Source organism: Apis mellifera, linkage group LG3 (genome assembly GCF_003254395.2).
Source record: "Apis mellifera strain DH4 linkage group LG3, Amel_HAv3.1, whole genome shotgun sequence".
Taxonomy (NCBI): Eukaryota; Metazoa; Arthropoda; class Insecta; order Hymenoptera; family Apidae; genus Apis; species Apis mellifera.
Window position 1 is genome coordinate 3,452,928 of NC_037640.1, and position 12,005 is coordinate 3,464,932.

At 44.4% G+C, this 12,005-nt stretch overlaps 1 protein-coding gene across 8 annotated transcripts in view; it reads right to left on the minus strand.

Annotated features, from left to right (window-relative positions):
* E74 (ecdysteroid-regulated gene E74) overlaps positions 1 to 12,005 on the minus strand; it is a 149,154-nt gene that overhangs the window by 125,715 nt on the left and 11,434 nt on the right. For 2 of the 8 annotated variants that reach the window (XM_006558375.3, XM_026439308.1), the window contains exon 1: positions 10,150 to 11,012. The exons of 2 other annotated variants lie outside the window; for them this stretch is intronic. The gene's annotated coding sequence lies outside the window, so the exon portion shown is untranslated. Of the gene's footprint in view, positions 1 to 10,149; positions 11,013 to 12,005 lie in introns of those variants that run through there. 4 more of the 8 variants (XM_006558378.3, XM_006558376.3, XM_006558372.3 and 1 more) reach the window with 3 other exon arrangements.

Here is a 12,005-nt window from a genome sequence, read left to right on the forward strand (position 1 = left end):
AAGCGCGGGAATCTTGGCGTCTTTGGACGCATTAGCGGAGCGCGCGGTTGTTTACGGAACCGTCGGTACGGTCAATAATTGCATTACCGGAAGACACGCCGCATTTTTATGTAACGCGTGCCCCCCAAATGGACGACGTCGTTGCGAATCGGTGATCGTCGCACGAAGTTGAATTCTACTCGATCGATACTGTTCGATGTAAATCGTTTTCTTCGATCTTTCTTCAAATATTCTTCCCCCCCTCTCTTCCTCTTTTCTTTATGCATGAGAATTACGTAAAGGCGAGGGAAATTTAAAAAAGTAACGAGGGTTTTTTATTACAGGTGGATGATGATTAGAGGCGTGATTAGCTGTGAGAGTTGAGCGAACAAGTATCGAGAGGCTTGCGCGTAAATTCCATCGGTTTACGAACGAAATTTTAGTCGTTCGCGTCTTTATTTTAACAAGTAAAATATTATTAGGCAATTATCGTGTTTGCACAACTACCAATATTCGATATATACATATGTGAACAGTTTAGAAATTCTTTTAATAAATTCCTATCATATTACCGAGTTCTATGATATATTAGGATAAAAATAAGCGTTACAGTCATCGGATAAAAATAACACAACAAACGATCGCAAAAATACTTTCCATAGAGGGACAAACGAGAGACCAGAAAATCCCCTAAAAATCCCCTAAATGCGTTACGCTACACACCTTATTTCGCATTCGTTGGAAGATTCGAGTTTATTTCGATTCACGATGATAATTTCTCGCTCGATAATTCTGTCCGTCTGTTAGAAATCCACCGTTATTACGCGCGTTATTTCTCCGGATCGGTCAACAGTTGGAGAGATACGGGGACAGAAAAAAAAGAAAAAAAAAGAAAAAAAAATGCACGGACGACGGTCATCGAGATTCGTGGACGCGAAACCTTGGAGCTCATTGTCTACTAGCGATAATTGGATGTACTTGGCTACAGTTTCGTTATACGCGCACACATGTGCCCGCACGCTCGATAGAGAGAATAGTTTTATCTCTCGTCGCCTCTATCAATCTGTCTCGCTTGTCCGCGCTAGCCGATTGACTGTAGAGGCAGTATATGACGGTCCAGGGCCGACAAGCGACCGCCTTGGAGGCGTAATGACGATCGTAGAAACTCTCGAGGCCGGTCCACGAGGGCCGCACGGTTTTATGAATGCGCGAACGTGATAGAAGACTCGAAGAAAGACAGACGCATGCCTGTCTATATAACCGTGCAGGTATCATGTTTTACGTTTACCATCTATCCGCGCGCCGTGATCCAATCGATCCGTGCGATTCGTTTCCTCCGATTTTCCAACCAGAAAATTACTAGTGAACGTATTTTTTTTTTCAACATTTTTAGAACGCGTCCTAAAATTTTCGTAACAGGATTCTGTCGTTGAAATTTGTGTATAATTCGACTGATCGTATTCACAATCCATCAGATATAATTGTTAAAATTATTGATCGTTTCGAGGTAAGAATCGATCGATCGATCGAGCAACGTCTCGACGACGTGTATTTATTTAATAATACGCATTGTATTTGCCTATACTTAGCGATATGCAAATAGTAGTTACAAGTATATGCACAAGTATATGCACGCGGATGGATCGTCACACGCGCGTTACATAGCCAGGTTTGCCGTTTAATTTTATTTCGATCGGGCCGCCGAAAATCGCGAAAGATTTCGCAACAAGATCTCGCTCCCAAAATATTTATCGAAAAACAACCGATACTCGAACAGTGTTTGAACGATTATTGCAAGACGATTTTGCAGCGGTCTATAAACAAAGCGAGGTCGCGTGGCAAAATCAAACGAAACGGCGAGAGAGACCTCGCGGAAAATTCCAGATCGTGATTCGTGTCCTCGAATTTAAATGATAATGAGAGGGAGGGAGGGAGGAAGGGAAAGGGGGAAGGGGGAGTAGGAGAGATTACCAGAGTTTACTATAATCCAACACGGAGTTTAAACGAATCGTCGATCTTTATCTCTCTCTCTCTCTCTCTCTCGAACGCGAATGTATTTATATTGCATTCCGTGTTAAAACATCCTCGCGTATATATCGATTCCTTATCAAAAAAAAGAGAGAAAAAAAAAGAATCGTCCATCATCCTCGCACGATTGCGATTCCATACAGCTCGATATAGATCTACGTATATAGATCGAGGTTATGCATATATGTGGGTATATATATTATGCGTCGAATTCGAAATCTGATCTGTTCAGATCAGAAAGTGGAAAAATTCGATCATTTAATTTAAGCGATCGCAACAAGTTGTGCGGATTAATGTAAGAGAATCTAATTTTAGACGCAACTAAGGCTATATTTCGAATACTATGCAACTTTACACGTGATTCCATTTATGATTCGAATTTTAATCCGCCTTTTTATTCGATGGAAATTAACCTGATGCACGTACGCGATTCTCTCTCTCTCTTTTTTCTTTTTTAAATTATCGATACTCGTCTAATAATCCAAACCTCTCCAATATTTATCTACCTTACGAAATTAGAAATTTGATCTACGATCTTAATACGGTAGATCGAAATACGAGGGGGGAGGGGGTTCGTTTCCTCGAAGCCAAAAAACATACAGGAACAATATCTCGCGCGAAATTTCGTATCGAAGGCGAAGACGAGAAGCCAAAGCCAAAGTCAACGAACGTCATATACCACCGATTCGAATTTCAAATCGAACTTTTCGAATGGATTACAATTTCAATTTATTCGGTAGAAAAAAATGCGCGTGACGAAAAAAAAAGGAAGGAAGAAAAAAACGGACGAAGCGAGGTATTTCTAAAATCTATACGATATTACGATTCCACAAATCTAAAAACTAGAGAATCGCGATAATTTGTAAAATTGTAAGAGCAATTGGAAAATACTTTTCTCTTTTCCACTCTGAGATAAAAAAACGAACGATTAATAATCCAAACGTAGATTACGAATTACGATCAACATGAAGATTAAACCTACTCCCACGTTGATTAACATCAAGATCAAATCCTCGAGATCTGTTCGATCTATCCACAATGCTACAACTCGCCATCTATCAGATATCTCGAACGAGATTAAAAAAAAAAAAAGAAGAAAGAAAGGCCAGCCGATTAGAAAGAAAAAAAAAGAGAAAGTAAATTCACTCGAGATACGATAATAAAAAATAGGGATGAAAAAAAATTTCTCCAAGAAGAAAATTTCGCTACACGGTCGCGAACACGGGCTCGTGGCCATCCGGATAGCCCCGCACACGTGTCCGATCCGCGGGGCGAAGTGTTGAAAATAACCTCTTAGGCGTCCCTGACGAGGTGGGAATGTTGAGCTTGCCGCGAATACTATACACTGTTAGCTAGTGATTTGCACTTCCTAGTCGAGGCGCGTATACGCACCAACACGCGCGCGGTACGCGCGTAATCTCTACGCAATGCGCAACACGCATACGTTGCAGCGAGGCGCGCTTCTCGGGCAGGGAGCGCGAGAGGTGAAGGAGGAGGAGGAGGTGGAGGTGGAGGAGGAGGGGGCGGGGGAGAGACAAGAGCGAGCGACGTGTGCGCGTCGCACGGGAACGGTGTGACGGTGTAAAACTAACAATAATAATAAGGTTGAGTCATGTGGGGGCCTTCGAGAGCGAAGAAGGGCCTTGATTTGTGCCCCGAGCAAGGTAAAGATCTCTCTCCGTCTCCGCTCTCCGATCTCTCGCGCTCCTTCCCGATTCCCGACCCGTGCTTTTTTGGAGATCGATCTCGCGGATTTCTTCTCTCGTTACGTTACGTTACGTTGCACCGACTCGAGGGCAGCTCGAAGGGGATTGTGAAAAATAGATTGAAATAGATTGAATGAAAGGAAGAGGGGAGGGGATCTTTTCATCGATTAATCCTATATTCTTGATTTTCTACGCCTGACGAGATCGATCGAATTCGGATTTCTTCGTCGCTTATTTCGTTTCGTTTCTTCAATATCGAGAATTTTTACTCGTAGAAGGAATAAATAGAAATTTCGCGTTTCGTTAAATTTTAATCGAGGAATCCTACGTGCTTTATCTCCCGATCGAAGATCATCTTCTTTTTTTATTGGAATATCATCGAACGTATCTCTATTTTCGAGACTATCGTTGCACTTCTTACATTGTTCCATAGAAACAAATTCAACTTTTGTGAAAGAATCGGGTAGATCATATTTGATTAGATCGATATCACAAATTCAAATCCTTGAATTAATCTATCCATCTTTTCTTCCTTTCCATTTTGGAAGATGATAATTATCTTTCAACACGACACTGCACCGTAATGGAAAATCGATCGATTTCTATCTAATCCTAAACTCTGACTTTCTCCCGATTCGAGTTAACGAGGCTCGAAACACTTTCGGTTATCGTAAAAAAAAAAAGAAAAAAAGATAAAAACGTGCGCCGATATCCATCCAGATATCGAAGAGCGTGTTTAACGGTTATTGGCAAGCCGGACAACTTCCTCGAAGGCGATGGACACTCTTCAAACGCGCTCGATGGAGCTCGATCATCATCGAGGAGGGGCTGATCCATAAAAGACACGTTTTATAATAAAGCGCGCGTGCGAGCGGGAATAAAGGGGTGACAGTTCCACGCGCGAAACGCCGTCATCCCCGTTGACTGGCCAACAATCGGATCTAGGGAAGAGCGGCGTTGGATCGATCAATCTTCGAATTCGAAAGCGAGCCTCCTCTCCCTTTCTTCCGTACTCCGGCTTTTGGAAATCGTACGCTCCGCGAATTCGAAGAGAAGAGAAGCTCGTTCACGTCAATCCTCGTGTCGCGATCATTGAATCACGGGGATAATCATTTTTATTTTTTTCTTTTTTTTTTTATTCCCCGATACGGGAGAATACGGGATCGCTATTCCATACACTCGAGCACCGTTGAATTGGAAGGTAATTAACCGTGTTCCTGGTTCGCGTTGTTTATGCAAATAGGTTTATTTCGAGGTAACGTTGAAAGAACGAATGAAAAATCGGCTGAGAAAAAGAAAAATTATTTCGAGTTATGTTTCGAAATATTTTTAATATATTTTGTATGCAAGATCCTTTTTTGATTCAACGAATGGGTATTGTCTTTCTAAAAGAAAAAACGCATTAAGCAGTATTTTCTGAGAATTGTACTACTAGTGTAACAGCTGTACGATATTGCAAGGATAAAAAGAAAGAAAAATATAAAGCACCCAATTCCAATACGCGTTGAAGAAGGAAAATCTCGATTCTTATTAGACGCATTTAAGAATCAAGCTTCCGATATATATATAAAACTTTTTCGTTACGAGGCTTTGTCACCTTTACGCGTCTTATCCACTCCCTGGAACCGGTTTAAGAACCGGGGAAAGATCATCCTGAATGATTCCGTCGCGTTTCGCGTGTGCTCGAATTTCGATTCGGCCCGATACGAGGATCGGTAATCCTAATCCGGGGATCGAGAGGCAATAATATAACGGGGTGTTGGTAAATTCGCGAGACAAGGATCGAATTCGAAAACGAGGGTAAAAATTAAGTCGAGTTTTAAAAGCGAAATCCGAATTTTCCGCCCGTGAGACGGAGCGAGACGGAAATAGACTCCTCCTCCTGTCTCCGTTACATCACCATCGCGCTCTATTCCCGCCACGCTCCTATCTACGAACTATAAATTCCTTATAACTCGATAAATAAGCGCATCCGGACCCGATATATCCTACGATCCTCCTCTTCCAGGGATCCGAGATGACGAATTACATGGACACCCTGTGACGAGCGATGAATAAAGAGGGAAGGGACATTATGCATACGAAAAACGGTCAGTTGGACGTATCACGAGTCACGTCGCCTCGTACGCGATCCTGATCGCGTGGACAGACTGCGAGAAAGGGAAAGATGTATGGCAGTGGTGGAAAGGAAGATCGGCGCGGTGCAAGTTAAGTCGAATAGGGTATATATATATATATATATATATATATATACGGGCAGAGGAGGCTTCGAGCAACGCGGCCTTCCAACACCTCGCCTCAGCCTTCCGCTTTTATTGCGCCGTGAGTAGCGCCACTACGCTAAGGCTAGGGCCAGGAGAAGTGCCAACTTGAACGATCTTTCACCGGATGGACAAACCGTGTGACATCACTTCGCGGCCGAATCACCTCCTAGAATTCCATCCACGCATCCCAACGGTCTATTTCCTACCTTCGGTTATTTAGACGTTGACCCGAACCCGAAGCGCGCCTCGATAATTGTTGCTTTCTAAGGAGGGGAGGGACGTGAATGAGATTCTTTCTCTAAAATCGCAGACATAGAATGATTCCATTTTAAAAGGAATACTTGCCCTTCGATGGGAAATAAAATGTTATTTTAATTTTGAAAAGAGAAAAAGAGATTTCGTTCGAAGAGAGAGGGTTCAATTTTGCTCGTTCGAGGATCGATTTCTAAAGGGAAAGAGAATTCGTTATTTCGTGTATAAAATATTTACACACGCGTACGACGCGAGTGTACTTGCCTTTTTGGCAAGAATCTCTTCCGAAAATAATTCTCGAGTTCGCGAAGTATTGCATAATGAATCGGCGGGAAAGAAAATCGCGCGGCACGATATTGCAAACAAACTGAATCTGAACAAACAATCTCGTTCTTTTTTTTTCTCTCTCTCTGCATACACAAGAGAGTCACAAGATAACGATAACCGCACGTGTCGAGACACATATCCACGTGGTTGGTAAAGGACAATCTTGGCGGACTATAAATTTCATCTTTCCACCGATGGAAACGTTGGTGATAATCCCCCCTCCTCCGTTCACCTCCTCTCGGGAGGGGGGGGGGGGTTTATCAACGGGAGTTTATTCCGTTAATTTATCACCGATCAATTGTTTTTTCCGTACACGTCACACGAAAACCGTGTGACTGTTTCATCTGAACGAACGGTTTGACGAAACGTCTTCTTTTTCTCTCTTCCCTCTCTGTTGTAAAAGTCACCAAGAGTAAACCGAGAGGCTTGCAATAATGCAAGCCACTCTGTTTTAACGGGCATGTACTTAATCGTGCATTCCGCTGTTTTGAAGGTAAACCGTTTCAAGGTGAGGCTAAACTCAGCCGAAGAGTAATTGTTTAATCGGCGCAACAATAACATTTGATTCAGCATTATTCTTGTTTCATACCAGTTGCGCGGCAACGAAACAACTCCCAACGCGCCAAACGCCAAACCATTTCTTAATTGGACGCCTGAACAAGCAACAATATAAAACCGAAGTATTCATCGAAACCGAAAAAACCGTCCTATAGCGCCTGTTGTGCACATTGTCTGAATGCACGAGCTCGATTACCATGTATAAACCGAATGATTCATGATGATTCCCCGAGAAAAGATGTTCGAGTTATCTTCTTTTTCGAGCAATTAAACCCACCTTCGCCAATTATCATGAGCCAGATAGATCGGTTTGAGAATAAAGAGAGAGAGAGAATAAGAAATTTTCCCGTTTCCTCGTAGGTTTTCGGCCTACCCTTGACCATGACCGCGTTTCTCTTCACGTGCTCTTTCTCCTCTTCTTCTTCTTCTACCTACACGATCGGTGAATTACGTCAAGGGGCGCCCCCTCGTGCCCTGCTCGAGAAAGGTTAGGTCCATGATCTTACGTGCGTTTCCGCTCGAAGGTCGTTGCTACGTACATCAAAGTAAAGAAAGAAGGGGCGGTTATTCGGGGAACAAGGGGAGGTAATGGTGGAGGGGCCCTGGGTGGGGCTTCGAACTTGCCGATACACTCGGCAGAGTCAAGGCTCCGGCCCAATTCGAGTTCGTAGACCTAGACGGACGGATAGGTCACACACACGCACGCCTTCCTTTCCTCTTCAGCTTAAGGCCTAAGGTCATTTACTTTTACCGAGCCACCTTCAACGTGTCACCTTCGGGCCTTCGAATCTCCTTGTCCTTAAGCTCTAGGATTCGAGAGGAAAGAAGAGGAGGGGAGGGGAGGGAGAGTCTCTCGAGATATAGGTATAATACGTGGAAATGATCGCGATAAACCGGTGTTTCCTGCGTGATCGCGGACGCAGGTGCAGGAAAACGGCGACCTATATTTCGACACGCCACTTTGCCCTTCGAGAGCTGCCCGGTAAATTATTAAACAAACGCGTGCCGCAATAATCGGGCAGGAGCGGATCAAGGACGATCGGGGGCGACCGTGTTTGTTTACCTTACCCGGTAAAAAATAATTGCAACGCTGTCGACACGCGCCACCACAACAACCGACCTTTGTTTTTGGATGTCGCGTAACGTGTATATACTTATGATATGTACGCAACAAACGCGAGCTGGTTGCGTGAAAACGTAAACACAGATGCGAACTTCGCTCTTGAAAACCAGACGGTTACGTGCGTTCTTATCGAACGCCACATAATTGATGTCATATTAAAAAATATATAATGTTATGGAAATAAACGGATCGATTGTGCGCCAAGAAATGCGCGCACACATGGAATGAAAATTATAGTTTTAAGAAAAAGAAGAACAATTACGAACGATTTGGAAACAAGTCGCGAGCCTCGATTTTCTCGAAATCTTTGAAAACGAGCGTTAGTTCAATGGTTAATGATCATCGTCGATCACTCGAGTTGCGAGAAGGACGACGGCAATACAGAGAGAAATGGAAAGAAACGAGTATTCGATCGTAGGTTATCCGCAGAAGAGGGAACGGATTAAGAGCCGTGATGAATCGAGAGAGGAGGAGGAGGAGGAGCGTTACAGAGCGTTCCACGTGGTATCAAACTTCAGGGACGTTGGTATATATGGGGCGCGAGGCTACGGGGCCCTTATACCGCGCTGGTGTATCTCAATATTTATCGAATGTATACCGCGTGATGCTAAACACCGGACGGTTTTGGCCCTCGGCCCTGAGCAACCAACGAAGGTCATCCGCTTAACCGCCGATAGCACTAGCCGAGAGAATTAGAGAGAACGCGAAACTCGCGTGCAACTATAAATCTCATAACTATATTAAAGAGTCGCGAAGTTTTCTGAGTTGAAGCCAAGCGAAGAATGATGGGAGAGATCGAGAAAGAGCGAAGGAGAGAGAGAGAGAGAGAGAAAGAGAGAGAGAGAGGAGAGAAATGAAAGACTGAGATGGTTGAGGGCCGAAGGTTGGTCCGGGCTGAAAATACTTGGACAAAATATAGTTGCGTTTTATTTCTACGCGCGTGAATACATGCACAAGTGCATACGAGATCCGCGTATTCGGCTGCTTTGTCTGTTTACATCGATTACATCCGAGCGATATGAAATTAGAAAAATCTATACTCTAAATATATCCCTATATACGTGAAATCTCTATCTTTTATCATTTTACGCGAAAATCGATTCGAATCCGAAAGATATATTTAACGCGATTCGTCACAATTCTATCAATTTCTCTCGCAGCATTCGCGATAAATGCAAACCATTTCGTTTCCCCCGTTCAATCGTATAGCCAATATTGTATAGATTTGCAAAAGATAAGGATCGACGCGTGTGTATATATATACAGCAAGTTGTTTCCTGCATGATATCTTCGCTCGAATCATCAGAGACGGTTACGATAATTTTATATAATCGATACAATAGTAACGCGAGCTATGCTATAGTTGCGAGAAGACGAAGAGAGAGAGAAAAGGTAGACGAGTTGAGAAGAGAGAAGTGTATCGATTCGTAAAACGCTATTTACAATCGCGTCCATAAACTGACGCAGAAAACCGAGGCGTACACCATAGAATTTAATCGTTTTTATGTAAACCGATACCTCGTGGTACACCGAACCATAATGCGTGATCACTTCCTTGATCGTATGCGATTACCGTCCGGTTGCTCATTTTCACCCCGGCCGAACGAACCGTCACCATCGTTCCGCGAGATTCGCTTTTACCCGGAGAAAAGATTTCGTTAGGTAATCCCGTCGAAGACATTCGATCGCGGCGCTTTCATTAAATCACTATTATTGCTTCGCGTCTCGCACTCCTCCATTTGTCAAACGGGCTCGTGTAGGTGGTATTCAAACGCGTTCGACTTTACCGCCATCTCTGACTATCACCAATCACAGAAGCAAGCATACTTCGAATCGCTGTTCAATCCTTTTTACATAACGCGGTGTATTCGATTACTACTTCTTTTAACTAATCAATGTTAATTTCTCTTACCTCTGTATATCCCGATTTACGATGACGATTTATGACGCTTGACGTCGAAGAAAATATAGACTGGACGTGGATACTTTCGACGCACACCGATTTCTATTGCACACACTCTACTACTGACCGTTGGTATCCCCAACCTGTTTCCTTCTCTCTTCCTTCTACTTCCACTTCAATCCCACTTCTTCCGAGTCACCGAAAACATAAACAATTTTTCGTCCGATTATTTGGCCGCACGATGACCACAAGTCACCTTCGACTCGTCGAAAGAAAGAGAGAGAACGAAAAAAGACGTTACGAACTTGGGTCGCGCAGGTATTCTGATTGGGAAGCGCGCGCAACGTATCAACACGACGGGTCGCGACGTAAAAAAGTTTTGTTTTCAACTAAACAATGGTGATTCTACGCGCACGCATAATCTGTTGTAACTGTTCCTTCACGTGCGATTTAAGAAGAAAGAAGCGGCCATGTCTCTACTTCTGATTCAACGACAAAACGAACCGCACAGAATCTTTAACACAGTCCGATCAGTACGATGGCGTGCAACTACTCGAGTCAAAATCGAGTCCGGTGGGCGCAGAGTGACGCGCAGCCGTGGTATACTGTCGACCGCGGGAAATTCAGGAAGCTCGTGCCGCTTAATGATGGCGTATGATTATGCGCTCGCGATGCTTCGCGTTTCACGGTGGTCTCTTTTCCTCTTCGACAACTCTCTCGAAATCCTTTCTCCTGTACGCGGAGGGGTTCGTAGCGAAGGGGAAAGAAGACGGATTGCGTGACACGAGGCGTACGAGTCTTTGGCCGAAGCGCGAAGGAACACTGAACGTAACGCGCGAGCAGCGAACCTCGGTTTGCCTAGCCTAGCCGCCACTAAACGCCACTATCCTAGGTTAGACACGCTCGCGACACTCTCCCTCCTCCCCCTCCCCCTCGCCATTCCCCTCTGCCATTCCACTCCTAGCTCGCGCTTCTTCTTCCTCTTTCGCACCAACGTGCTCTCCCTCTCTTTGTCTTTCTCCCATCTGTCCTGCTCTCGCTTCACCGATCTTGCATCTTTCTCGAACTCTAGGGATCTATGTACATAGAGTACGGGGGGTACACACGCCGTGTGGATTCGGAGCGGTTGACTGGTGGGGGTTCGTAAGGCCATAGCCACGGCCACCGAGTCGCATACACTCGCAAACCCAGCAGCAGGCGCATGCACGCACGTATATACACACATATTGCGAATAGCGCACACTGACGGAACGAGCGTTGTCGCTTCGTTTCTCGCGTGTGCGGGCTCACGAGCGCGCACACGATTCTAGACTCTCTAGAGCGCTTCGTCGATCTCGTGTATCGTCCGTGTATCGTTGTCGCACGGAAGCATTTCGCGGGACTATTTTATAACCGGAATCGCAAGCGCGAGTTAACGAGAAAGTGGAATTGCTTGTCTTTTTTTCCCACCTCTATTTAATGCCCGTTGAATTATACGACGTTTCGATATAAAAATACGAGTTAACCGAATTAAGAAAAAAGAGAAAAGAGAGAGAGAGAAAAAAATATGAATTAAGAATAACGAAAACGGTCCAATTGTAAAGGCGTTATCGCATCCAAGCTACAAATATACCGTAGATTCGCACGTGCATACGCGAGAAGAGTCGAGAGGCAGTGTATATGCTCCGTATGTAATTTGTTCTATATTCAAGGGGCACTCTGTCGCGCGTATGTGTCGTCGCATAGCCCATATGTGCACAGGGAATACATGTCTTCATGGACGCGAGGGTGTACAAGAATGTAACCACCGTGCGACTGAATGCAACAAGGCACACAATGTCTTCCTCGACCAACGTCCGTTCTCTCCAAGCATGTGCAGAACGCGT